At 39.5% G+C, this 26,492-nt stretch overlaps 1 long non-coding RNA gene across 1 annotated transcript; it reads right to left on the minus strand.

The window, feature by feature from the left end:
- Window positions 1-26,156, minus strand: LOC125889492 (uncharacterized). Its single transcript, XR_007449458.1, has 4 exons — window positions 26,058-26,156; window positions 16,395-16,537; window positions 6,990-7,064; window positions 1-115 (listed from the first exon to the last, which is right to left on the minus strand). It is a non-coding gene; the product is annotated as an uncharacterized LOC125889492 (long non-coding RNA).
- Window positions 26,157-26,492: the final 336 nt, after the last annotated feature.

Consider the following 26,492-nt stretch of genomic DNA (forward strand, 5'->3'; position numbering starts at 1 on the left):
GTCTTCTTCAGCCTCACCCTCCTGCTGCCTGTCTTGCAGTCATCCTGCCTTCTGGTGCCTTCTTAAGTTGACAAAAGAGGCTGTTCTTGTCACAAACTGAGCCTGGAGGTACAGTCTGTATAAAGAGAAAAAAAAGTGTGGCAAACCTGAACATATGTCATACATAAACATGACACTGGTGACAAACATATATTAGCCTATAATAGCCTTCTTGTAGCAAAGTTATGAATAAATAAAACACAAATGTGATACAATCCAATAGATGGCACTAGAGGGCGGAGTCAAAGTTTCCCACAACAACAAATGAGGTGGAGAAGGTTGTAATATTGCACCTTTAAACTGAAGCAGCGTTGTAGACGGTGGAGGTCTATGCGGCCATTGTATACCTCCTGTCATGTGGACAGAGAAGTGTTTTTACTGATTTCGCTATTACTATATATGTCATTATATATTGCAGATTAGTTTCATTCCTTGAAAAACGCTACACTGCCACCATGATCTCCGATGGTACTGCTCCATATTGTCTGTATCTGTAATCTTTCAGAAAATGTGCACATAGATGGAGAAAGTGAACGCAGAGTAAGGACAGAAAGCTCCGTTAATCTCTGTATCTAACATTGAGCATAAGTGAGCCTTTAGTTGTGCTGATGTTCAGCAGTAGGTTGCTGACACCTGACCTGAAACCAGCAGGTCCTCTACTTCCTGCAGGTAAGGGATGTTAACCGAAGCAATTAAACGTTAATTTGTTATCTGCTAAGAATATTTTTGAATGGTTGCATATGTCGGTTTATAGGTTAATGTTACTTTTCTTGGTTTACTGCACTGCGAATCATATGGGTCTGGTGGGAGCTCGGTAGGAGCATAGCTCATTTGGCAATTGCCGCGAGTAATGCCCTCCTGACCCAACAGCGTTGCTATGGAAACATTGTGCCTACTGTCTGATCTACCCCCAGGTTGCCCAGTGAGTAAGAAATTATTGGAGAGCTAGCAAGATTTGAAAGCGGCACCTCCTCTAAGCTCCGCCCCCTCCTCCCCCTCCCGTCAGTGCTCCGTCCAAAGCCACGGCCCCACACAAGCTTGAATGTGCATCCTGCAGTCAGCAGGGCAGATGAATTACTTTTTGTGGGAAAACGTATGAACAGTGCATAATTACCTGTCCAACAGAAAGACAGCAACCTCTGCATCACTTTTCAGGCCCTTCAGCTCCCTTAGTTGTCTCCACCGTTCAAAAGCTGCACTGATGTTGACTATGGTTTGTCCTCTTGCTTTATCCAAAGCCTTTTTCGTCGCAGCTTTTTCTGCCTCTGACTTTCCTTTCTCAGCCTGTTTAGTGGGGTGAGCCGTTACAAGTAACGCTGGAAGTGGTACTTTTGGCTGCATTTTCTCTGCCATTGTGCAGCAAACTCCTGCTAACTCGGTATTTCTGCTGAGGAGTGTGCTGAATATTTCCGGCAACAGTGACACGTGATGAGTGCACGCAGGGAGGAGGGAAGGAGGGACGGAGGGGGGCTCGGCCAGGACGAGACATGAAGGCATCTGATTGGTTCTTTCCACTCGCACCGAATGGCAGGGATTGGTCAGAGGCCTGCAGCTGCCACTGAGGTCTGATTTTTTTCGTTCCTTTTTCTGAACACATTATGTATTGACTACTCTCAGGGTGGAAGGACCATTTCACCCAATATAACAAGAAATGTTTCTGAACAGGATTACCAACTATAACTTTAATATCGTCCCAGTGATGGGACAGTGTTATCAGCGGCAGCGGTAATCACTGAATAAGTGGTGCCACTAGCTAGCGCCGTAAGTGCCTGCAGATTTGTACTTGTAGAAGGAATACAGTTATTTTTAATGTTTCAACCCATATTGACAGTGGAAGAGAGAGGTGTTTCCGCCCACTCTCACCACCTAGGGTCTGCCTGTCAAGAAGTCAATGATCCATCCTCCCATTGTGGTGTGAAAGCTATACAGCCCAGTCACAGGATATGTAATTGTTGATATGTGAGATGTGAGAATTAAGTGGTTAGTCTGCTGCTTCCTAATGGCTGTTAAGGAAGCAGAGTTATGTACCAAGAGGACACACTGAAGTGTCTTTCAGTTACCTTTCTAACTGCTATACTGCGAGACAACTTCTATTAAATAGTTTCTCTGAGTGTGTGTTTAGTTCAGTGTCTTTCAGTTACCTCTCTTTTGCACAATGTAGAACATTTTTTTATGATATTCGGAGAAAATGCACACACAACAGATTGTATGACGTCCTACAAATTAGCAGCCCACGAATGACTTTACATCCTTAACATAAAGTTATGTAATTAACATAAAGTTACTGTGGTTAGGTTTAGGAAAAGAAACATGGTGATGGACATTCTTTTAAATGACTCAAAGTTCACATGGTTCCAAACTCTGGTCTCCTGGTGAAAGCCCTGCGTTTTTGTGATCCATCCACCATCCCAACCCTTCTCTCAGACTGCTCAGGACGGGTTCTTTCTTTACTCCCATTAATGCAACTGTCATGTGATTGCATGCCCTACAAAAAACGTGATTTCTGCACTAATTACTGGCTCATCATTATGTGGGATATATATGAATTACTTTTTGTGGGAAAACGTATGAACAGTGCATTAAAAAAAGCCTGCTTTTGCAACAATGTTTAACTGCAATGTGTTTTGTTAACTTGACATGCTTGCTATTACAACCCTCAGATGTTTCTTAATTCTCCTTATTTTATGTTTTAGTAAATTGATATTGACTCCTTTTGACGACCTCCCACAGGTCGTCCATCTAACTTTCTTTTTCCTTTTCAGTTGTGTTTGTTGTTGACTTGAGCCCAAAGAACATTAAAATTCACAAAATATACTTAATTTTAGAATGGGAGGAAATTGGACTACAGCTCTTTTAGTGAAATTTAAAACTAAAAGAAGTGTACTTCCTTGAGGTGCAGGTTTTTCTTGCCCAAAGTGCTTAAATTGCTGAAGGCAGGAAGTGAGTAATCTTGGGTCATATTAAGGGAGGCTAGAGGTGTGGAAAAGTGTTGTCTGTCTGGGTTTTATTTTTAATGTTTCAACCCATATTGACAGCTAACACATTCCTGATTAAACCTAAAATGTCTCCAATGACTGCAACATCCTGCACCCATAATGCCTTATGACCACATCTGAACACATAATACTTACTGATACATTACAGCATCACTCATAAAACATTATAGAGAGAAATTAAAATGGGTTTATGAATGTTTATGACTGGATATTTATTGGAAGTCAGTCTATTGTTCTTGATCATAAGGACTTATTATAATCCCCTTGAGTTCTCTTACATAGCCAGACACACAGACAGCTGTCCCTCACTGACACTATTGATCAGGATGAGGCACAGACCTCTGTAAAACGAGGGGTGTTCCTGCTATAATCAGCCAACACTGAGTATTGATTGGCCAGTGTCAGGCGAGTCGAGTAAAGGGAGGACACAGTCAGATTCATGGGCAATTAATGGTCTCCATGCCACAGTGGCAAGTCCTCTCTCCTCTCCCCTCCTTCCCTTCCATCTCCGTCAGGCAATTAAAATCTATTGTAATGGGTTTATTGACACAGTAAATATGCATTTGCATTTGCAATACTGGCAGGGTGCATACATATAAGCAAATACACAGTGCAGTGGAATGTTTGGAAATAGAAAATGTAATCAGTTCTAAACAAGCATACTGTAGAAGCTGATGCTTTTTCTACAGTCACAAAGACTGCTGGGAGAGCATGCACATATAATTACATATTGCATTACACATGTACCGTGAACCCAATGTATGTGTATTGCAGTAGTTTGTTTAAAACATGACACTGTCCTCAGAGCTGTCCTGCAGGAGAAGGAATAGTGTGGCTTGTGCAACTAACTGCTATACTGCGAGACAACTTTGTAAAAAGCCCAAAGATATAATGGTCACTAAAATTTGTTACTTAAAAATAATTGACAAAATAGTTTTCCAACAATAGTGCTGCTAAATTTAGCTATAACCTGGAATGGATAGTGTAGTTTAAAGTAATCAGGTATTGAACATTAACCCATAAACAATTACTGTACATGATTAATGTAGTTACCATAAATGTTGTGGCAGTGTTGAATTTACTTGATGAACATCAACATATTTGAAATACACAGAATTTATTGAGAGTAATCACATTTATGTTAGTAAAGTATATAAGGTAAGTTTTATAGTAACGTAATTCTCATAGTCCATTCATTGTGGTTTTATTTTATTCAGTTACTTAAATGTGGTGTTGGGGAGTAACTAATTACATGTAACAGAGTTACATAATTAAATTACAAAATAAATATAATTGTTTTCAATTACTGTTACTGTAAAACTGCATTTACTTACTTGGGCTATCATTTGCTTAAATCACTAAACTCAACAGGCTTATATTTGGGACGGGCCTCTATATGGGACAGGCCTTTCATTTCTTTCAAAACTCTTGTTTATTTAAACCAGTATGAATATCACTTGTATAAAAATTGGCATTCAAATAACAAATCAATAATGAATGATTTTAGAAACTATTTAATCTATTTTGTCAGGTTTATGACCTGACAAAATAGATTAAATAGTTTCTCTGAGTGTGTGTTTAGGCACAAAAACACTTGATTTGGAAAAGGTCATGTTTGGGCTTAAAATTCCCACTTTCGTCGCCACAGCAGCTGCTGGAAATGCCTTCATGTCACATAATTTAAAAAAAAAAAAAAAATTGGTTTTGTTTGTTGGTCTTGGCAGCCATCTTACCTAGGTTTCACACCATCCACCATACCCTCCACCTTTCCACGACAAAGTTAGCTCACAAACATGTAATTTGAACTCTCTTTAGAAACACTGATATGCTACACTTAAAATGTACAAATGTACATTCATGGCTTCAGAAAGGTACAATGGCAACATTTTATTCTGACGACTTTGCCACAATTTTCTCAGCTAACTCTCTATTAGAAAGCTAATTAGTGTATATCCTCAACTTTCCCTCTATTGCTTTAAAAAGAAAAAAAAAGAACACCATGTGTGTATTGCTGAGGACATTTACCTCAGTGTCCTCAGTGGTGGATATGGCACTGCCCTTAACCCTTTTTCAAGCACCAGTTTTAAGGTGCTGTGATTTGTGGGCAACATTTTAGCTCTTCAGCTCACAGCAGAGCTTCTCCTACAGTAACTGTATCATCAGTGGCCATTGGCTCTTTTGACATGATACATGCCTACCAACCCATGCCCAAATACACACACAGACACAATTGTGACAAGTCACAATTTTGTAAACTGGTTCAAAATCATAGGAATGCTCATGAAAATAAGGTTTCTGTAATGCCAATCAAGGCAAAAGAAAAAAAAAAATCTGTCAATATCAGTGCAAGCCTCTCAGAACAGCGAGTGTGGCTGGAACACAGTGATTTACTGTCCAATTTACAACGGCCCCTGTATCCGTTTCAATCAAATCTCCAATATTAACACAGAGCAATAATTCCTTCTGCTTTATTACAAATGTAGCCCTCCTATTCGATAAATCAGCAGCCAGAAGCCGATATAATTCACAGCGGAAATCAGGCATATTTTATACTGGCTGAGTCACAGTCAAAATGAACCATTATTTAAGCTTTATGTGCTTTTTGTGCAGAGAAAGGGAGCCACTTGAGTCTGTCTTCTTACTGCTGTGGTCCTTTTTTCTCTTTCATTTCTAAGTAAAACTTTGCGCGAAGCTTTTGACACAGTTCACACAGTTAGCAGATAGTTTATAAAAGAGGACATTTATGGCTATTAAAAGAGTAAAAATGTAATAATACAGTGAGGATTTGATAGGACACCAGTGGAATGTGATGTTTAGCTTCTAGCATTACTGTGAGTGTTTGAGTGCTTGCATAGCTGAGTGACTAAATGTCTTTGTTAACTGTCTCAAAGCACAACAATGGACCTGTAACTGAAATGATCTCGAGCTAGCTGTTAGTCTTAAAGATGCTACATTTTTCCATTTTCACACTTCGGTTTTAATTTATCAAGATAAGAATGGTTTTATTCATTAGTCCTGCAAGTAAATGTGGTTTAGTTAATAGCTGAATAGAGTTCATTCCATGTAATGACTTTGAAGAGTAATGATGCATTTGAGTGTTCCCAGTGAATTCGTAAAAGTCGGAAGTTTAAGAGTTTACCAACAGGAAGTTGTCCTAAAGCTACTGAAGTGTTAAATGCCAGAGGGGAAGTCAGACAAGTTGTATGATAGTGAAGTTTACATGTTTGGATGTGTTACTTTAACTTAGTGGACAACAGGCAAACAATGCATACTAATATCCTGGTTTTGGTCATATTCAGGATATGGCATTTACATGGAACATGAGAATCCAGGATATTTACTTAATGTTTACATGATCATCGCAATCGTCTGCATGCAGGTGTGTCTTGATTCCTCAATATCTCCTCATTTTTTACCAGCTGGGTTACCTCAACAGTTGAGAATGAGCACACGCAGTTCGTTTCATTCATAATGGAAAACAACAGCAAAGGTATATTAAACACGTTATAAAGTGTGTCAATACATACAATTTTGGTGCGTTGTCTCAACTGTTTTGTCTGATGCTCCCATGCCATTGGCTGGCAATGCTAAGAAAGAAAATTTTGAGTGATTTTAATATGCAAACAAAGCCTTTTGGAGCATTTTGAACACAATGGGAGAAGTAAACTTGTTTTCATAAGCAAATAACCTTCATTGTATAATTTTAAACAGTATATTATATAATTGGATTATTGTAATTGATGCATTAATGTGTTCATTGCTTTACTGCCATAGTTGGTAAATGTAGAACTAATTTGAATTAAAAATCTATATATTTACATACTGCTGGGTAGCTTGTGAATAATTCTCATGTAATTGACTTTAGCCTAAGCAAATGAAGAGCCACACTGTAGCCTCTAAACATGACAAGTGTAACAATGCATGTTAATGTTTGCTTCAAAAATAAACCCTTACCTCCAGTTTTGATAGATACATTCACAGAGGAGTCATTCTTTCTTCCCCACCCTGTGGGATCTGATCTGTGGTAGCCTGTGGAAAAATGACAAAACAGATATCTTGGATCTGATAAGCCAATTGACCAAAAAAAAAAGACCTAAAAAAACCCTCCTCAGATCTACATGAATCATGTGGATGACCTATTTTGAATTCAAAACAATGAATGACTTTGGAAAGTGCCTAGTTTGCAGGTATCTACACGACCTTTGCTTTGCTGTGGTGTCTTGTGATGTTTTTGAGGTGTTCAGCATGTGTAAGAACAGGTCATTAACCCTGAACCTTCAAAAGGAACTGAACATAAAGAATCACCATTGTTACTGACTCAGTAGCTTTCAGCAGTGGATCAGTAGAAGGTTGTTAAAAGACTCCATAATGTATGTGTTTTTGATAATGTAACAGCTGTATTGCAAACACTTAGTTGCTAAGCTATTAACTTTATTACCTCCGCCAAGGAGGTTATGTTTTCGTGGGCGTTGGTCTGTTTGAAAAGTTCTGAAAGGATTTTGATGAAATTTTCAGTAAAGGTTAATAATGGGACAAGGAACAGATGATATCATTTTGGTGGTGATCGGTTGAAGCGAAGTGGATTAAACAATAAAATGGCAGGAAATCCGAGCTGCTTGGCGGAGGTCTGCGCTCTCCGAGTGCTCTAGTTATATTAATGTGTTACATGTCTCACTAGAGGCCGGCACTGCTGTGTTACATGTCATGCGCGTCTTGCTTCCATGATGCTGGCACGCTATGTAAAATCACACACTGAAGCAGCATAATGCCGCCGTTGCTTGGTTCTGTGTAAAAATGGAAAAGGCAGCATTAAAAAGGGGTTTCGTAGTGGCCTATAGTGACAGAGCGCATTTAAGTCCCGCCCCCACTAAAGGGGAAACAATTCACTGCTCTCCATTGACTATGTATTGCATAAAGGTGCCCCCTTGTTATTTACATCTGTTAGCAAACAGCGAATTATGGATTTTTTAAGCAATGACACGTGAGGCATCAGCGGGAAGATATGGGGAAACTGGGGGATGCTGACACTTGCTGTCCAACACCCATACTACCATACTACCATACTCTTTAGTGTGCCATGTCCCAATACATAGTATGTGAAATGCAGTATGCCAGATATACCCGGATGTCCTACTACTACATCTTGTTCGATCTTGCAGTATGCAAACCAGCATGCTTTTCTGGCTATTCTGACCCACAATCCTCTGTGCAACAGATGATACGTCACACCAACTGACATGACAGATGACAGGTGTTTGACGACATCCCTATAATAAACCTAGCACTTACATCTTCAACTCTTGTTGCTGTCTGTTTACCTATTATCTCACTGCACAGTGCACTGCACAACTTATATGCAGCATACATTTAACATCAGTATTGAACAGAAAGGGCACTCTATGAACTGTGCAACCATATTAGGCATAATCCCCCCTTCTACTCATATTATCATATAACCTTCATATATATCATATATATCATATAACCTTCCCACACCCAACAGAAATGGGCTAATAGACACAACTTCAAACTGTAAATGCTCAGGCTAATTACACTTCTTGGTATGCAAAAGACAGACTACTTACGGGTTCCATGGACGCACAAATCACCCGAGTTAAGATTAATACCTGCTAACACTGGCAGTAAACTATTAACTTGGCAGTTCTTTCTGAATACAGTACTCATCATGTGCATGCTGCATGCAACAATACATACTTTTTAAGGGCAGCTGCAGTACCTACTAAAAGTAAACAGAAAAAGTATGTGATTCAAAACGCACCCTCAGTATGCCTGTGTGCAGCAAGCATTTTGCTAATTTTGGCCAGACAAACAGTAGAGATTAAAGCTAACTAAGCTATGAAAGGCCTGGTTTGGAGCTTTGTTAGGCTAAATGATGATTTTAACCAGTGATTCAGTCAAATAGTTGTAAATATCAAGCTATTCACTTTTGGCCATTCAGGGGGATCATTTCTCCAAGATAAATAAGGTTAAGAGAAGAGGCCAAGAGAGCAAACTCTAGGCTCCACAAACCAATGGGTGACATCATGGTAGCTACATCCATTAGTCCCCGATCACACAGAAAGTATTTTGCAGGTTGCAAAATGTGAGGCACGCCACTCTGCCTTTTTAAAAAAAAAAGTGAATGCCACAAGTGAAGAAAAAAAAAATGCTTGTTGCACTTTTTAATTGTTGCCAGGAAACCACAGAATTGCCTCCTTATTCAAACCTTCCCTTGTAATCAATCTACTGTTTCTTTAATTATTTTAGTTATGGACAGGTACTTGCTGTAGCTCTGGTTAAGGGTGAGAGGCTTTCAGCAAATATGTTTCATGCATAGCAAAGTTTTTGGGCACAGAGAAACTCTGTGAAAACATGAGAACCTAAAAGAGACGGTGGGTCACAGGGAGTACCACCAGCTGGTCCAGGAGCTGGTCCTTGATGATGGCTGTTTCCAGGCATATTTAAGGATGACTTGGAGGCACTTTGACAACCTGCTGTCTAGCGTTGGGCCGTTTAGCTTTTCCACTTTGAGTTAAAATGTTTTCAACTTGAGGAGTTCAGAGTGCTCCAGCAAAAACACCAGACACCTAAAGCACAGAAACGCGAGGTGCGTCGCAATGCAAAACTGTAGGCACAAAGCTTCATTCTCATTAAAAACAATTACACAACGGCACCTCCTCCATCTTGGCATATAAAACAAAGAAGATAACACATGCCAAACTAGACATATTTGGCCAGCTGGCATGTGATTTTCACCATAAACATATTATTTATTTTGTAATTAGTGAGGGCTTCTGCCTTTTCACTTTACAAACGAGCAAATGATGTTACTGTATATAACAAATCTGTACTGCTTGAACCACACTGACAGCTGTGTTTTTGTGGCAGGAAACTGTGACATCTAACATTTGCAACAATACTTAAAGAATCTGTCCTAAAAACAACGTGTCAAGGTGTGCAAAGAGTCCCAGGATTACAGTGAGTGTCAAAATCATGCATAGAAATCTTAACAAACAAACAAACAAGCATTCAAACAAAGCCAGTTGTCAGATTAAAAGTTCACTCATCATGTAAGAAGGAAACTAATTTTAGGAACAAATGACATCATCAGAACTTGTCCTTACCTCATTCAAGTCCTGTTCCAGTGACTTGATCAACAGTTGTATCGCTGTGTCTCAGCCCAGTTACTGATGGCTCTCTCTCAAACGCTGCCTATCTCATTACAGTAATGAACTTTATAATTACCTCCACCCCCTCAGAGAAGAATGAAGGCCATTAAGACACTGGGATTGGCTTTTATATCATGTACTTAGCCCAGGACACTAACCAGCAGCCATTTTCCATCTCAATAAACTTCCACATCCTTCAAGCCTTGACAACACTTCCTTTCTTCACTCAGAGTGGCAGGGGTTAAAAGGCTTCCATGCAAAACAAAATGACAAAAAGTTTCAGTACAGACCTTAGAGTGTCTTACGAGCTGAGGCTTTCTGGAGACTAACCTTAGGATTTGTCAGATTTTGGCTTTTAGGGTAAATTTATTCAACAGATAACAGATAGTATCATTTAACGTGCCTGTACAGGGCACATGTTTAGTCTTTTTTAAAGGGCCAATGTGTAATATTTGGCATGGTTTATTGTCAATCTGAATCTGAATCTGAATATTCTACCCATTAATATGTTTATACAAGTGTATGATCGCTATAAAATAAAATTTGTTTGGTTTTCGTAGCCTTATAATTATGCTTTTATATATATATATATATATGTATATACATATATATATATACATATACATGTATGTAAGGCAGACCGAGCGGACAATCCAGCAAGCCAGAGAATGCGTTTCGCGCGTATAAATGAACCAACGAAGACAGCGGAAGGAAGGAAGAAGGAGGAGGAAACAGCAGAGAGCATTAGTAGTTCGTCGATAGAGAGTAGTGAAGTTTTTTTAGTTATAAAGTTTGCGAATGGACCACACTTACCACGCAACAGGAGAGAATGAACCCGAACCGTCATCTGTGAGGAAAAGAAGACGCTTTTCCTCCTGATGATATATCTCACCAACAATGGTAGCAGTAGCACCGAATCCCATTCTGTGCATTCAGCCTCTTTTCTCGCCCGCTCAGCATCAAAGACATGGAGTTCCTCATCTGTATGCTCCGGCTCAAACAGGTATGGCTCTGGGGTCTGTGTCCGCTACAAGAAACTCTTCAAAATTGCGTTCAAAGTCGTCCATTGCAGTTACTATAGTCCGGAGATATGGCTAGGCTAAATAAACAGCTGAGCTCTGTTTGCCGGCCACGCTGTCAGTTGGTGTGAGGGCTGGAGATTGGTGGAGTGGAGAGGGGAGGGGGGTCCCCACTCGGCATGGTAAACGAGTATGTGTGTAAAGTTATGAAGTATGTCTGTTACGCTAGAAGAGTCAGAGTTTGGGACGGAGTCTTTTACCCCCTGGAGTGTTAACGGAGTTTCTGGAGTGCTCAAATAAACGGGCCTTTTTCCTGAACGCTCCTCTGGTCTCCTGCTCGTGAGGGATTCATTACAATATTGTAATGGCTTAGATTTCTAAATAAACATCCACCTCATCGCTAGATAGACCTACTCCTGAAAAACTTGTGCACAAGGCTTTTTGTCCCTACGAGGCCACCATCATTTACCTGATGGGAGGGGTGAGCGAGTGAGCCCTGCAATCTAGAATTTGACCACTGATGTCACTGTTTTCAACCCATTTTACACACTGGCCCTTTAATCTGTCAGGTGGTTCTCACAAATTTTTCATGTTTTCTTCTGAAAAGCAGTGCACCCAAATTTGGTCATATCCCACAACAAGGAAGCAGTCCCGAACGCTTGTAAGGTCAGGTTAGGGTGGTGGATGGGTCACAAAAAAATGGAATTTTGCCTGGGACCTTCCTCTGGAGTGTTTGGATTTGTGTGAACTTTTTTTAAAGTACCTCCTCACCATGTTTTTTCCCCCTGAACCTAAGCACAGTTACTTTTATTACCTAAATCTAATCTCTGTACCTTTACATTAATTACGTAACTGTATATTAAAGATGTTACATCATTCGTGTGGCGCAAATTTGTAGTATATCCTATGAATTGTTCTTTGAGAGTACATTGAACCTGTAGGGGGAAGGGGGGGCTATCAACACCAAATAACCTTCCATTACTCACCGAGTACTTGACCAGTAATGATAATTTGATCCCTGAACAGATACAGATGTTTGCTAAAAATCTGTGCTCAAGTTTGACCCAAACCCAAAGGTCAAAGACACAACTTTGTTAAAAGGAGTGCATTTTCTTGAAATTCCACCTTCCTTGGATAGTTGGGACAATGGGTAGGGTCGATTGGGACACCATGGTTTGGAAAACAACAACGACAACAACAACAACAACAATTATAATAATAATGATAATAATAACAACAACAACAACAATAATAATAATAATAATAATAATAATAATAATAATAATAATTGCAGTCTAAATTTGAACACATTATGGTATACCTGTTGGGGGTCGTGGGGGGCTGGAGCTTATCTCAGATGACTCTGAGATAAGTCATCTGAGACAGGTCACCAGACTATCACAGGGCTGACACATAGAGACAGACAACCACAGAACTTTCCCTCGTAACTTTACCCTGGAGACCGGTATTCATTATTGTACAAATTTTGAGTGAACTTCGAGTCATTCATAAGGTGTTTCACCATGTTTTTTCCCCTAAATCTAACCACAGTAACTTGCCTATACCTATCCTCTGTTTACGTATAATAACATAACTTTATGTTAAGGATGTAACATCCTTTGTGGGGCATTAATTTGTAGGATATAATATAAACCACTGTATGAGGATTTACTTTATAGGTTTCTGTAGCCTATTAAATTTTTGTTTTTGCAAAGAAGAAAAAGTCAATAACAACAACCTGAGAGTTTGAAAAAGTCAAAAGTTGAACTACTATTATAATATGCTTAGGGGCTGAAATGTAGATATTTTTTTGCGCTCAGTATGGGTCTTATCCACTTAGGAAAAGCCTTTGTCTTGTTTTTGTCTACTTTCTGTTGATTTGTAACAAGGTCCATCCCAGGGAGATTAACTGCTCGCTGAAGTCCTGTGCTACCTACCAACAAAAACTCAGACAGCTAAAACTAGCATCTACGAGAGAATCAGCTTTCCATCAATATGGGTCTTTTTTGTGTGTGGCTATATCTAAAAACAGTATGGTAGAAGAACAATAACAAAAGAGCCAAACATTTACTTACACACTTTAGGTTTCAAAACTGATTAAATTGTGAGGAATAGTTAGGAGGTCTCCAAATTGAGGATGAAAGTGAAGAGTGTGTGGCCGAGTATGAGCATGGTCAATGGCGCAGTTGATTTCTAACTTGCTAACTTGCTTCCCCTCCCATAAGTGCACATTTTAAAAGTATTGTGAGATGGGACATTACAGAGTAATTAAAAAGCCTATAGTGGACCTTAAAAAAAGAAGAAAAAAGTATCATATCTATATTTACCCAGGGCTTTACCCAGGGCAGCAGCACAAGTCAGTTAGTGGCTCATAAAGCCATAATAACACTGCGCCATACTGACTGCGTCTAGATATTTATCATGTTATATTAAAGCTAGCTACTTGGCAATGTAGGCAATAATGTAAGTTTGTGATTATCCCAACTTACTGTGCACATTCATCCCAATCCTAATAATTTTTTTTGTTTGTTTGTTTTTTTACTTCAAACTATTTCATTAAAGTTGGGTCTCCTCTGGACAAAGGTTCTCTCCATTATGAGAACACTTTAGGCTATATAAGTTAAAGCAAGAAAACAAGCAGACAGATATAAATCCATATTGTCGATGTTGAAGATTTTGCTCCACCTAAAACTGAAGTCGAAATAAACCTAATAAACACTTCATCTACTGGATCGATGAAGTATCATTTTTATTATTTTATCGATTTTTTTTTTGTTTGATATTAATTGTTGTTGATGTTGAAATTATAGAGTATTAGGGCCCACATGAAAAAAAAAAGATTTTGAGAATCAAGTCATAATATTACGAGAATAAAGTTACTTAATGTAAATAAAGTCATATTATTTCAAGAGAAAAAGTTGTAATATTATGAGAATAAAGTCATAATTTAATGTAAATGAAATCATTGTATTTTAAGGAAAAGTCATAATATTACAAGAATAAAGTCAGAACTTTGAATAAAAGGGCGTAATATTACTAAAATTAAGTCGTAATTTATGGTAAATAATAACTTAAAGAGAATAAATCGTAATAGTGTGAGAATAAAGTTGTAACTTTGAAATAAGTAGCAATATTATAAAAATGAAGCTGACATTTTACAAAAATAATTTTTCAGTATTACATGATTAAACTTCTAAATTCATGAGAAAAACTCAAATGTATGCCAGAAAATCCGATGACATAGTGTGACAGTACAGTACCTGACAGACTGACACTACAGTACCTGAATAAATGTATACAAGTATGTAATACTCTTTGGAAATACATTGTATTCTGAAGATATTTTAAAAATATTTATGTCTGTAAATTGCTGGTAAGCATATACAGCTGTCTTTAATTTCAATGTTAGGTGGGGTCCTTTAACAAGGCCTCTGTTTGTTTTTTCATCCCACCTGTGCATTTTCTTACATTACTACTGTACATATATTATTTTATCATATGCACAAATAAAGAACCAAAGATCCAAAGAGTTGGTAGAAGTGATCTGACCCTACCCCTTAGATTTTGAACCATGTGGTGCAGTATGTATACAGTGTTACAATATGACTTGCTAATGACAAAGTCCTCATTAAACTAATAGTCACTTGTATTAAAATGAACCGCCTCTCATTACCTTATCATTGTGCTACAACTGTAGATTACAAGCTAACAAGTAGCACAAGGAACACTTTGAAGGCATCCATGTAAGACCATTAGATCAATCAGCAATTAGCATCCGTGCTGTTAAAATCATAACAAGGGGGGAAAAAAAACAATTTTCCCTTGAATATTTACTTTAATTATACAATTGATCATACAGTTTATCTATCCTCATATCAAATGAAAGCTGAAAGAAACATTACCATGCTTGTTTGCATTTTATTACGGAGTATTAGAGCTGTTGCACAACAGTGGTCTTAAATGAGCACAACATGGTGTGAAAATAGATTTGAATTTCAAACTAATGACTTGCTGATTTATAACTTGGCTTGCGCGTAATTTCCATGACTCTGTAACTACCGCAAACAGGTAATGAGAAAACGTATATATATTGTATACCAAACACTGTTGATAGATGTGACAATATTTAGTGTATAGCATTCAAACAAAGACTACAGTATAACCTCTACTTCCGACAAAGCAAGTTGAACATTATTAACACAAAAGCAGCATTGTTGCTGTTTAATTCTCCCCCACAAGCCATGGAAATGAAGACCAAAAAGCAGAATTTCATCCTGCATCTACTTGTACTTGTCAGACCGCATTACTCATAGAACCCATTTGTGAATGCATTGTGTTTGGCTGGGATTAATTAACACTTATAATGTAGTGGGGAATCAGGCGAGTCAGGCTTGTGTTATAATAGGGGAGCATTTTGGCTTGCAATACTGGACAAAGAGTTTACCTTCGAGCTGTGTGTCTGCCCGTGTCTGTGTCTGTGTCTGTATGTGTATGTGTGTGTGTGTGTGTGTGTGTGTGTGTATGTGAGAGAGAGAGAGAGAGCGAGAAAAAGAGAGGGAGAACAAGAAACAGCAGCCTACTGCACAGCATTGTATGCTATCATGCTGAAACATATGGACAGACAGGTCCTTTGTCACTACTGTAAGGGCACATTTGACATGGTTTGATATAGAGAGGCAAACAAACACAAAAAGGACTATCCTACTCCCTCAATGCCAACCTGTCACTCTGTCAAAGCAGTGTATGTGTGTCTGTGGGTGTGTGTATGAATCTATTTGAGCCAGTGACCAAGAGAAATGCATACCATAGCTATGCAAAGTATAATTGAGTGGAAGTTTGCCAGTTTGTGTGATACCTTTGCTATATAGTATAATAGTTGCTGTATGAATAATATTAACACATTTACACAAGATAAAACATGTCCAAAGTTAAGAATGCATGGTTCTATAATTATTCAAAACCCACTGCAGTCACTCATCATGCTGCAGAGTCTGAATGTGCTCATAACCACATCAAATGTTCCACAATGTGTTAAAGTGGTAGCTTTAAAGTATACTCTAAATAAAAAAAAAGAGGGACGTCATTATTGTAAAACTTATGTTCTTTGTCATGTTTTGTCTGATTTGGTCACCAACTGCATGTTCATGCTGATGAAGAAGCATTTGCAGTACCTCAGCAGCACCTATGGGTGTCCCTCTTTTTCTTCACAAGTCATCTTGTGGTGCTGCAGCCGGTCTCCACTGATGCTGTGGCAGGAAGTCCACCAAGTATGACCAAGTGTGTGTATGTGTGTGTGAGTTCAAGACAAAGGCACCTGTGCAGCACAAAATGAAAATAAATCAGAATCAGATTCCGCTTTATTGCCAGGTAGGTTTTCAGATACAAGGAATTTGTTTTGGTGTATTGGTGCATAACAATAAGCATAGTAAGAGAAAATTAAATAAATTCAACAAGGCCTATTATATTACTATACAAAAAGGCAATTAACTACAAACAAAAATTACTGTGAAACATTTATTAGAGTATTATTTTTTTTAACTTTACAAAAACACTTAACAGACACAGTGGATTTTGTGCTAATAAGCATGTAACATGGAATCATACAAGAAAATTAAATATGTAATGTAGATTAATGCAGCTTCTGGCTGTCATACAATGGCCCCAAGCAACATTATGTAAGAAATGGTATTTTTTTTTCAATTTTGATGCTACGAAAAATGCAACGACACAAGACATAGCTAACAGCTATGCTAATGTTACTCACAAGTCCAACAGCAAGAGTGCCAACTTGGTGTCTGTCTTGCAGCTTTTTATTTTGTAAAGATTTCGCCAAAGTTTAAGTCTGAGATTTACTCTTGTTTAGCCTCTTGCAAGGTCATTCTCTCTTTTCTCTCCTCTTGGCTTCCTTCATCAACGTCCTCTTCATCTCTGCCATGATGTTCATACTAAGAATACTGAGCTAGCTTCTTCTTATAGAGCTAGATGGTGGGGTTGTCACGATACTAAAATTTCAAACTCGATATAGATACCCAGGAATATATTCAATACGATACGATACAGCAGCAAAAAATTAAATAAAGATCAGAACCGTAACATCAATGATAACAACAAAAAATCCCCCCAAAAAATAACAACCAGAAACAAGATCTGTCCATACAAATGTATTTATCTACAGCCCTGTAGATAAATACAGGGCTGTAGATAAATACATTTATCTACAGCCCTGTTTGTTTTCTGTGCTTCTGGTGAATTGGCACCATATTTTCGTTGCTGATCAAATAGAGTTGGTAGTTTAGGCTCAGGATGCTCCTGTGTCTACCTCGCTATGTGATCAGAGAACCAGGGGTTACGGGAGAAACCAAACGTTTTTTCAGCTTCAGTCTGTGACTTTACAGTTAACATAACTTTTCAGACACACATAATTGTGTTGTCCTGTTAAACTAACATTGTCTACTAATGTTACAGATGGGCAGGACTGATAAAGTTGTCTGCTTAGCTCCCACATTAACGTTAGAAGTTATATTTTAGTTTGATGCTGGTGACACCAGCTGCTCAGCTGCTAGTGAGGGGAGGGGCTGTACCTGCCGTCTGCAGCGTGCTGTGTTCACTTCACTAAATATTTCCAAAGAGCGCTTTTTCCTTTATCATTTTTGACCAAAGCTGGCTGCTCTGATCCTCCTGCAGCCACGCTGGCCATATTACAGCAACAGAAATGTGTGCATGCATGCACAACGACGACAACAAGCCGGGTTGCAGTGAGGGCTCTGTGCCTGCCAGACGCTACCTACACAGCGCGTCTGTCAGACCCATCACACGCAACCGACAGGCGCTGAGGTGGCGTGCACTGTTAGTATCGATACTTTTGTATATTAGTATTGTATCCGGATACAGCGTTTGAGTATCGATACTTTTCAGAGTATCGATACTTTTGACAACCCTACTAGCTGGTGGTGTGTGAAGTATTGCCATTAAGTGTTAGGCACTTCTCCTAGGAGAACCTACCGGTCACCAAAGTTACAAAGTGTGAGAGCCAGTGTTTAGGACGCAGAGTCGGAATGAAAGAGGTTCCACTGTTCCTAATGAAAGTCAACCAACCATCAAAATGATTTTGAAGCTGGTATTTTAAGGTAAAAAAAAAAAAGTTGCATAATGCCGAATGAAATCTTTCCATTCCAGAAGATGTGATTCATTTGATTATATTGTAAATTCTACACACATAAATACTGTATTTTATATGTATTCATTGTAGGAATTATATAATTACAGAAATTAAGAGAAAGAGGCACATTTTGTTTGCGGATGTTATTTTCTGAAATATTAAATATTACTAATATTTGTTAAAGCTGTGATTTCTGAGTGTTGTAAATTGGTGTTGTTTATAAAGATGTGAAGAAGGCAAGGGAGAAAATGAATGAGGAGACAATTAAAAAACACTGCTGCAGCTGTATGCAGCTGTATGCTTATATTGTATGTTCATCAGGAACATACAGTAGGTACTAATAATGTCAATGTATGAAAAAGATTGCTCAGATTCTCTCCTTTACTATTTGTATCTAAAATTAAATTAGCATTAACACAAGTAGAATTAAGCAACTAAAAACATGAAAGTGTGGGAATTGGGATTCAAAATAATAATTACAACAAAAAAAACCTAATGGAAAGCATAGTTTCTAATATGGACAATAATGGTATATCTGATAGGGCACTGTTGTACTTCCTGATTTTTTTCTTCCAGTACAGGGATGGCTGGCAACATGGCAGCACTGAAATCAGCTTCTGATGTATAGCAGAAAGGAGGAAGAATTTAAAAGATAAACCAACATGTTGTGTTTTGACCTAAAAAATAAAAAGTGTATGTGGTTGGGCTTACACTCTCTACAGCTCTTGTCCTTTTAACCTCAGACTTCTCAGTCTAGACAGCTCCAAACTCCTTCAGCAACATCTGCAGTGGGTTTGGACCACACATAAACAACAACACATTATTAAGCAGCTTGTTGGTGTGCAAAGCCAATCCCTACTGCCTTTTGTTCAAATCTACCCACTGAAGCAAAGGGGCCCTTTATTTTCTTGGAAATTGCCAGCTTCTGCTCTTAAAGAGTATTCTGGCATCAGCGTACCACACTAAAATTTGTGGAGGCATGAGGTGGAAGTTGATTGGGAGTAAAAAGACAGAGTCTGGTCAGCATGTGAATCTCTCTGATGGAGGCGGAGCTGCCATGCAAGGTGCTGGCCTGCACATTGGAAGCAACTTTGGGTTCAATGTCTTGCTCAAGGACACTTCAGCAGCCAGAGCTGGGGATCAAACCACCCAACCTTGCTGGTGTTTATTGTGGTTTATTTTACCAGCAAAAGTTGGTAAAAAAAATAAAACAAAAAAAAAATCCAGTATCCTTTGATTTCATGGAGAGAGAGAAAATATGTATGTGGGCTTTAATGATTGGTACTGATGAGCTCGTTAGCGAGAGCTAAGATATTAATGCTAAGTAGGATAGTGGAAACACTGTGTATCTTATAAAACCTCTTATTACAAATTACAGTACATTTAACCTAATAGCTAAAACGTACCATATTAACTATTCAGTAAATTCTTAAGTGCAACCTCTCAGCCCATGGCTAGTCTGTAGGCCGTCTGTAGGCTAGGCCGTTAGTGACCGTTTTGGTAAGGAAACGGAACCAGGGTGAGTGAGACAGGATCCGGGACAGGATGTGCCTTTCCGTAAAAATAAAAGCACCAAGCTAATAAAAATGCGGTGAAACTTTTAATTTAAAGAATATAATTTACAAGAAAAGCCCCAAGCCATTAAGTTAATCGATTTTCTTACACCCCTCATCACCCCAAATTGATGGTGCGCCAGAATTTAAAGTTTTACTATGGTGAACACTTTTAGTTTGGTGAATTTGGTGAATACCGCATCCGCTCCCTAGACCGGAACCAGAATCCAGACAAAATTCAGAGTGAACAGACACCAGGCTCTTCGCTTGAAGAGTGGCGATCCGCCCGTCACGGCACTCGCATTTGCGACTAAAAATAGTTTTGAGCGAGCAAAACAGGCTTAAATCATTCAGCACGCTGTGCGAGCAGCCTACAGTTTTCAACCACCAGCAGAAACGAAAGGCGAATAACATTGGTTGTGTGTTGAATGGGGGTCACAGACACAGACAGTAATGTATTCCTGTCAAATGCAGCGGCCATCGGCTTACCAGCGACGGAGAAGTCAGCTCTAATAATATCCTCTTCTTGGTATCATGACTGCCCAAAAGTACCTGAACAGCCGAGTCAGCCAAACACAGGTATGTGATGTGTCAGAGGAGAAACGAGCCGTTCACGGCCCACAAACCTCACTGCACTTTAGGGACTGTTCATTACTTATGAAGGGACTGCTCTTTACTTGTCAGGGGAGGAGGGTGGCTGGTTGATTTTTATTTCATTTATTTATTTTATTTTGATCCCCCCTATGTTCATCACTCATTGATACTGTTTTTGAAGTATGAATAAGTCAATAAGTAATTTATTCCATTGAAATATCATTGATGTATTATAGAAAAGTGATTTATCTTTTTATAAATGACAAAAGGCACATCTGCCTCATTTTCACTGTGGTATCGTGATATTACTCAGAACCATGATACTTTCACTGGTATCGTACCGTGGGTCCCAATTTTGGTACTGTGACAACACTAATCTGGAGGGGGTTCATCTGCAAAAACTAATGAAAAACTAAACAACGGTATTCGGTATTCGGTACTCGGTATTCGGCCAGGTGTTTAATATTATTCGGCTTCAGCTTCGGCCACAAATTTTCATTTCGGTGCATCCCTAGAGGACATCATGTTTTGGGTTTACTTGACCTTATACTTATTCTGCGTAAGTGAGACCTGTTGTTCTCATTCACTGACAATTTTTTGTGCCATCTAGTTACAGTAAGAGCACAATACACTAATCAATGTAAAGACAAGATGGCCGCCATCTCTGCTAAGTCAGTCTGCAGCTGGTCCTGACAGAAAAATGGACAAGGTCCAAAATTTTATGGTTGAAATTTGTTTATTTAGTAAGTTAGTTGTGTTTAAGTTAGATATCGCAACAAATTTGACCAATTTTAGCAACAGTAACAAGTGAAAACACTGTTAATTAGGAAGCCATTGGTCCTTCCCTACTTCCTACGCCCCTACTTGCTTGGACCACACCCATCTTTAAACTCAACCTTAATTTTAATCACAAAGTTTCTTGACTGCATATTACATATTGTGTTGACAAAATCTGTCCACAGACAGACGGATGGTAGTTCCTGCTATAATTGGTGTCCTCAAGCCTGCTTTTGCTACACATAGACTCACATGATAAAACCCATGCCAGCTGTTGTGGCTGGTAAAAAGGGGGATGGAGATCGGGGTATGTGTTTCTTTAGGTGTTGTGGTCGTCCAATATGGATCAACTATGAGGGTCCCTGTTTCTCAAATGGTTGTTCAGTCTGGTTAATCAAACTCTATTCTAACATGCTCTTGTATAAATTAATATGTATATGGGTTATATGTAGGGGAAAAAATGCTTTTTAAGGTGTGAGCTCAGAGAGTTCTGACAGAATGCCCCATCAGTATGAACATTTTACAACTTTCCAGACAATTTCACTAGTACAATATGAATATGCTTTCTAGGTAACAGGATTGTCTCAGGCCCTGTTTAGATGACAACGGTTTCTCTATAAACAGAGAAGTCTGTCCTTTGCGTTTTAAAAAACTTCTGCGTTTATATGACAGCGTTATTGAAACGATCCCTGTTCACACGGATCTGCAAAATCTACTGGAAACACTGTAGTATGCACACCAGGCCAATGGGTGGCAGTGTAAATTTGCAAAGCAACACCATGGCATGACGCCATGCGCCTGCGCTGAAGCGCCTTCCTCTAAAACGCAGTGATTACAAACCAAAACAAAGAAGACACACTGGGGAAAGCATGCACAGATAACTTTGTCTGGATGCAGATCTACACTTCACTTCAAATCAACAGGGTGAGCAGCACAAACAGAGCTTGGCATTGTTGTTGTGATGGTCGGCATGCCTAGTGCCTGGAACCGTAATGCGCGTGTGCGAAAGTCTCCATTTTCAGAGGAACTGCGTATTGCAAGTTTACATGACAACGGAGACGCTACAGTTTCCAAAAAGTTGCATTCTGGAACCTGTTTTCAAAATGTTGCGTTTTCAAAGTTTACCGTTTTCAGTTGAAATCGTTGTCGTATAAACGGGGCCTCAGCTTATCAAAGTAGCAAAGTGTAACCCATGTGACTTCCTGATCTTTTCTCTAGCACCACCATTCAGGTTATACATTCTTTTTGACCAACACCTTAGATCATGACAAGCTACTACAGTATAAGGGCCAGATTTCCAGCATGAGCAGTAGACCATGCCATATTTACAGAAACTATGCATACTCATCTGAGGATGAACCCTGGATAAGCTTTCCTTAAATGAAAATATCAGTTTTGTACATACCCTAATGCAACAGACAGACTGCCATGAAATTCATGCTTCCAGGAGACCTGTTAGTCATGGTGATGTACATCGATCAGCCACAACATTAAAACCACTGACAAATAAAGTAAATGACATAATCATGTTGCAATGCAATGTTCTCCTAGGAAACCTTGGGTCCTGGCATTCATGTGGATCCCACAAGACTCGCACCACCCACCCAAACACTCTTAAACACCAAGTACGCTCCCTCTCTTGGCAATGTTGATCCCCAACAGAACAGTTTGCCATGCCACACCACAAAAACTGCTCAGGAATGACCAGAGGAGCATGACAAAGAACACAAGGCATTGACGTGGCCTCCAAATTCCTCAGATCCCAGTCCGTTCTGGGACATTTGATGATACCCCACCTTGCAACTCACAGGAGTCAAAGGATCCACCGCTAACACCCTGGTGTCAAACACCACAGGACACCCCCAAAGGTCCTGTGTCCATACCTCAACTGATCAGAGCCAAGTCTGATCAATGGTGGGGCCTATGATTGGTCAAGGAATGGACACAGGACCTCTGGGGTATCACCACATCCCACTGATGCTCAATCAGTTTAGGACCTGGGGAATCTGGAGGCCAGGTCGATGCCTTGAGTTCTTCGTCACATTCCCGAGCAGATTTTGTGGTGTATCATGGCACATCATCGTGCTGCAGGGGCAACTGCTGTCAGGGAGTGCCATTACCATCAGGGAGTGTACTTGGTCTGCAACGATGATTGGGAAAGTGGTGCGTGTCAAGTGGTATCCACAGGAATGCCAAGACCAATGGTTTCCCAGCAGAACATTGCATTGTCACAGGATGATCAGTATTGTTCACTTCACCTGTCAGTGGATCTAATGTTGAGACTGATCAGTGTATTTATCTGTATACTGTGTGTAGAACTACACTACAATCTGGTGTATTTTTCATTTAAAAAAAAAAAAAAGAAACACTGGAGTATACACTAAGGCTACTTTGAAATAAAATGCTGCTACTGCCAGTTTCTTAAAAAGCATCTCAGTGTGTCATCAATAAGACAGACTTCTTAAATCCTGAACCCCTCTGCTAAGTAGCCTTATGATTCTTCCAAGCTTGAAAAAGGAACTGCCTAAATATCTCTGTTTCTCCGCCTGAAATGTGGAGTCCGCCACTGAGCCAGATTTAAGGTGTTGTGCTGGCAGCGGCCCTACCTTGAATTATTGTACAGGCCGGGCGAGACATAGAGAGGGAATGGAGAGAGTTTAAAATAGAAGAAAGCAAAAGAGAGGGGCGTGGGTAGAGAGAGTGTAAAATAGAAGGAGCGATAGAGATGGACGAGCCCAGCACAAAGCATATAGCTGCAGGAGAGGCTTATGCTTTAGACGGCAATGTCAAAATGCAACACGCTCTCTGCTGCTGCTGCCTTTATCTCTCTCATGCCTCTTCCTCTGCTCTCCTATCTCTGTCCTCCTCTTCTTCTTCTTCCCTTCTCTGTGGTTTCCTTCCATCTGCATTCCTGTCCTCTCTATCTCCCGTCCTCACCCCCTGCCTCAACTCGCTTTGTTTTCTGCCTCTTTTTCCTACAATGCCTTATTTTCACGCAAGCACAGGAGGATGAAGACAGCATCGCCACCAAGCATATTGGTACTCTTCTCTGTCCTCCTATCTGTGTCTCTCTTCCTCACACACACACACACACACACACACACACACACACAGAACACCTCAGCATGGAAATTGAAATAATGATAATGTATCCCTCAGTCTGCATCAAAGTATTGCCACTTCAAAAAAATGCCGGCAGGCATGAAATGCAAACATGAAGCAGATGGATTGAGAAGGAGGAAGGAGAAAGCCAGTGTGTGTGTGTGTGTGTGTGTGTGTGTGTCTTTTTCGCCTTTTACTGTCCTGCCTTTACTTTGTACATTGGCTATAGCTTTAAGGCAGGAGGGCTGTTTGTGTGTGTGTCTGTAGAGGAGAGCTGCTGTGTGGTGTGTGTTGTCAGTCAGGGTTGATAGTGATGTGTTGTAGGAGCATGCCTGTATGTGTGTTTGTCACTGTGTGTGTGTGTGTGTGTGTGTGTGTGTGTGGGTGGGTGGGTGGGTGTGTAATGAGAGTTGCCTATATGGGCTTTTGACAGCATGTTTTTCAGTTTGTGTGTGTTGTGGTCAAGAATGTGTATTGTTGGTTTCTCAGTTTCGGAGGGTGTCACCTACCAGATCAAGGCCTTTTCTTGCTGTACTGATGCACTTCCTTTACTGCACATATCAATCTATCTATATTTTTTCAGTGTTTTTTTAGTGGTAAAAATAGTTTTAATTTATAATCATAATGATAATAACCTTTGTTTTGCTTAGAGATTCAAAAATAGATAAAACAGTAGCTATGTTTCCATCCAAAAGTGATTTGAATCATTGGGAAATGCGCATTAAAAGAAATACGAATCCTGTGTGTTTCCGTTAAATGTATGGACTTTGGTGAAAACTACAAACTTGCGCGAGTTTTCCGCAGAACCGGAAACAAAACAAGTCTCGCATTCTTCTTCTTCTACGTTTTCTGGCGATTGACAACCAGCTTGTAAATGCATTACCGCCTTCCCGACCCGGAGTGTGGAAATCACCATGGAGAGAGGTGCGCTACGTCAGACTTAATTCGAACATAACTGTTTCCATCCCCCGTTTTGCAAATCAACATTTTTTTGAATCATCCAAAACCCAGCTAAAGGGAACGTATTTTAGTTTGTGCAAATCAGGGGATTTTAATTCGAATTTTTGCGTTTCCATCATAATTTTCCAATGTAATACTTCTAGATGCGCATCTAAACAGGCTGATGGAAACATGGCAAGTGACTAGGTTACAGAATAAGGAAAAGTGGAACGTTTGGAGCTGCTTGTCACTTTGCTTCTTTGTGTCAAAATAATGTTTTTTTCAAGGTTTCCTACCAGTGGCGAACTTGTTGGGTCATACAAAGACAGCCTCCCTCTTTTATGCCTTAGGTCACCTTCTTGAAAAGGTCGGCGTTGTGAGATTTGCACATATCCAAAACCCAGTTGCTTCCAAGTCTTTTATACTGTTTAAAAGTAGGTGTGTTTTTCCTTACGACCAGAAATGTGGACTTTTCTTTTGGTGAGTTGATTTGTATACAACATCTCCATGACACACAGAGTCAACTGTAAACTGCAGTAAAAACCACAGTCAAGACTAGGGGTGGGAATCTCTAGGCACCTCACGATTCGATTCAAAACAATTCTGGATTCTAAAACGAGCCAATAAGAACATTTACACTAGATATTGAAAAACATTATCGTAATAAAGCTGGGAATACATATCCAGTGCATACAAACTGTATTACTTACTGTGGTTGAGATGACTACACTCCACCAGTCTCCTCCGGTCCATCCTCCTCATCCACAAATCTCAACGGGACTCTCCTGTCCCTCGTCGACCTCCTCGACATTTCTCCTCCAGTATTTACAAAACTATAACTGACTATAACTATCTATGAACTACAAAAAAGACGAACGATGGCAAAACTACAAACTATGGTGAAAACATGACGAAAACACGGGAAAAAACACTCAAAAACACGACATAAAAAAAACTCAAAAGCTCTCAAAAAACCACAAATACTTTTATTTACAACACTAAATATTATTTACAAATAAAACGCCACCCAAACTCCACTAAAACTCACCAAAACTCCACTAAAGCACCACTAAATCACTCCAACTTGCACTCTTCTCATCAGCTGTCACTCTCCTCCTGCTGTGCTCACTTACTTCCCCTCCTTC

Source organism: Epinephelus fuscoguttatus, linkage group LG5, assembly GCF_011397635.1.
Source record: "Epinephelus fuscoguttatus linkage group LG5, E.fuscoguttatus.final_Chr_v1".
NCBI classification, from domain to species: Eukaryota; Metazoa; Chordata; class Actinopteri; order Perciformes; family Serranidae; genus Epinephelus; species Epinephelus fuscoguttatus.